Source organism: Echinops telfairi, unplaced genomic scaffold, assembly GCF_000313985.2.
Source record: "Echinops telfairi isolate 266 unplaced genomic scaffold, ASM31398v2 ScPeMD7_5592;HRSCAF=6446, whole genome shotgun sequence".
NCBI classification, from domain to species: domain Eukaryota; kingdom Metazoa; phylum Chordata; class Mammalia; order Afrosoricida; family Tenrecidae; genus Echinops; species Echinops telfairi.
In genome coordinates, this window is record NW_022109491.1 from 23,446,510 (window position 1) to 23,449,971 (window position 3,462).

Below are 3,462 nucleotides of genomic sequence, written 5' to 3' on the forward strand. Positions count from 1 at the left end.
GGGGGCGCCTGGATCTGCCGCCGCCCCCTCCTCCACCCGCTCCGGAAACCCGGCCGTGGCTGCGGGACCCCAGCTTCCGTCGACTCCGCCGGCTCCACCCGGGTGACCCGGTGCCCGTGGACGATCATCCCGCCGCACCAGACTCCCCCTGACGCCAGCCCCTCTGCCAAGTGGACGTCCCTCCATCCTTGTCAAAAAGGACTTGACGCCCCCCCCCCAACTCTGTGACCCGGACTCCCACGTGAGACCACTCGGCAATCCGATGCCATCGCGCAGGGTCCAACTTTGCAAGCTCCCTCTCCCCCTGCCAAAGCCACCGCCATCTTCTCCACCTGCCCTCCCGCGACTCCCCTCAACCTCATCTCCCAGGGGTCCCGCCATTCTATTACTCTTATTTCCATCTTTCAGGGACGCCATTTCCTGTTCATACCTCCCATCCCTGCCTCCTCCCTGCGACTCTGTGTCACACGAAGCCACCCCACTGACCCTGCCCCACCTCAGGTCTCACAAGGCTCTTCCCACAACTTACTTAGGAGCACCTATCCCACCCAAACCCCTCCCTCATCTTATCTCCCCCCATGCTTAAAGAAGGCCTGCCCTGCATCCAGCCTTACAATGGGTCTTGGAATGCAGTGGTCCCTGCCCATGGACGTGGGGGTAGAGGGAGAAGACAGACATTATTTAAAAATAAATATTAAGAAAAAATGATATTAAATTTTAAAATTAAAAAATAAGGCGTGCTAAGTAATTGTGGCAATTACATAATCTCTTTTGTCAATTTGAGTGAAGGGGTGGAGTCTAGCCTGTCAATCAGGTCATAGCCAATGAGGCCTCTGTGTGGGCATGGCCTTCTGAGGCTTCTGGGAACTCCTGTCTTCCTCCCTGGAGGTGGAACACACTCTCTGTGGGAGATTCCTGTTGACAAGCTACATGGAGCTACACTGATGGAGCCGTGGTCGGTAGCTCCAACCTCTGAGCATGCGTGATGGATGCCCCAGTCCCTAAGCTAAGCTACCTAACATTTCCCCACTGAAGATATATGGACTCAGACTTTGGGATCCTGGGCAACGACATCTCTAGCTACTTTCTGTTGACAAAAGGGGTGAAGTGGGGCTTTGGGTCCACATCCTTCCTATTCTGCTCAAAGGGGTTGTCCATTCAGGGCCCAGGACAGATAAGGTTGAGGTGGTCCAGGAAATGGCACATTGATTCAGAGGCCTTGGTAACCTGAGAACTTCTGGAAAAACAAACGGGCAAGCAGGTGAACCATTTAAGGGAGATGAGAGTAAGATTGTGACGTGGTAGTGCCCATGGAGTTAAGTTAGTGTCACAGGAAATAAATAAAAATCTTAGGATTAACAGGCATGAGTATTGGTTCACTGTAAACACAGGAACAGGGTAAAAGCATTCACAATTTCTCTTACGAGGGTACAAGGGTTTGGCTCTGCTGGGTGCTGTGGGATCACTGCTTCATTTATCATCCTGAGGTCTTGGACCAGCAGATAAGATCCATCTTTCTTTTTACCTGGTAATACTGAGATATTACAGGGCAGTTAACAAGGACCAAAAGTTCATGTTGGAGGAACTTACCAATGAGGGGTTGTCATCCTTTGATGGCTTCAGGTTTCAAAGGATGCTGTTACTGATGGGGAAACTGGGTAAGATCTTATAGGAAAGTCTTTACAGGGGTAGTATACTTAGCTTTGCCAGGGACTCTCGTGTGCTAAACTTCAGGGGTTATGGCTTGTTCCCACGGTTCCTGTGGGGGAATCTGTGGGTCCTTCGCAGTAAGGAGTATTTGGAAAGCTGTAGAAGGACGAGGATGAGGCCCGGCGACTATGCAGGTGTGTAGCTTGGACAGTGTAGCTCAGCCTAGGAGAGGAGCTGGACATTCAGGGACTACTAGGACACTATGAGAAAATAGAAATTATCCCATAGGCACCTGAGGGGTTTGGTAAAATGTTTTAACTACAGGTTTTCCTGACACTCCCAGGATGGAGCAGGTGTGGGGTGCCAGGAGTCTGGGGAAGGAGGTAAGGACAGAAAAAGTGGCCCCAGTATCTAAAATGAAATTTACTGACCTACCTGCCACATCGATGCTCACCTTAGGCTCCAGACCAGTAACAGCTACCATGTTTCCCCGAAAGTAAGACATCCCCTGAAAATAAGAACTACTTACAGTTTTGCCTCTCGCTGAAAAATAAGGCATCCCAGAAAATAAGACTTCCCCAATAAGGCCCTCTGAAGCTACTGGACTCTGGACCGGAGTGGCGGGCGCCACTGCACAGTTCACTGTTGACCGCAGCGCATCCGGAGCAGACAGGAAGTGTGAGTAAATGTACCATAGTTTGTTGTGCATGGAAATAATGGTAGTAACAAGAAATTCTTGATACTGTAGGATTCATAGTTTATCTGGTCATGCTGGTTTGTGATGACAACTACTACTGTACCGTATACAGGTAATAAATTTCCTTTTTTGTTGTTCAACAAAAAAAGTGTACCATATTCGTCTTCATGGAAAAATAAGATCACCCCTGAAAATAAGACCTAGCGTATCTTGGGACCAAAAAATAATATAAGACACTGTCTTATTATCGGGGAAACAGAGTATCACTTGCTGCTGGGCTGGCCGGACAGGGCACCTTCAATCCTCCTCCCTTAGCAGTTGCACATTGGCCTGTGGGCGCCCCTCCTCCAGGTTTTTGGCTTTAGGACAGAGGCCAGCCCTGTGGCAGGTCTGCTTGCAATGGAAACATGGCGTCCGAGGAGGCTTGTTACGGTTAGGGCAGTTCCTAGCCCAATGACCTGGCCACCAGCAAATGTAGCACTTGGTACCTGGTTCAAAGTCTGGGAAGCCTGGGAGGCATTCGATGAGAGTCGAGTATTAAGTGCAGCCAATACCTGGCCCTGCCAGACGTCCTTCCTTTTCTCCTTCTTCCAGGCCTGAGCCTCCCCTCCCTGCTCCCTATTGTAAAATGCCGTATTAGCACAAGCAACCATCTCTCCTAGGGTAGCTCCGTCAGGTTTCTGCACTGTTTTTTGGAGCTTCATGCAAATGTTCAGTCCAGTCTGTGTGAGAAACTTGTCCCTGAGCAAGACTTGCCCCTCATAGACTTCTATATCTATAGCAGTATGATTCTAGGGCCTCCTTTAGCCGCTCTAAAAAGCTTACAGGAGACTCTGTGGGTCCCTGGTGAATCGCGGTCCTCTTTGGCATAATTGATGGCCTTTTGCCTACCTGCCTTTAGTCCACTTGTGATGCACACCAGGAAATGTTCCTGTGCACACGGGTATAGTAGTTTCCCCTCCAGGGTAGGTAATTACCATTCATCATATGTAACGCCTCTGCAAACTTCCTAGCACCTTTGAGCACTCATTCTTTCTCAAAGCCTGTCATAGTCTGTCCCAGTATAAATCATAGGCTAGGAGGAGGTGCTGGAAGTGTTCTTCTTTTTTTTTTTT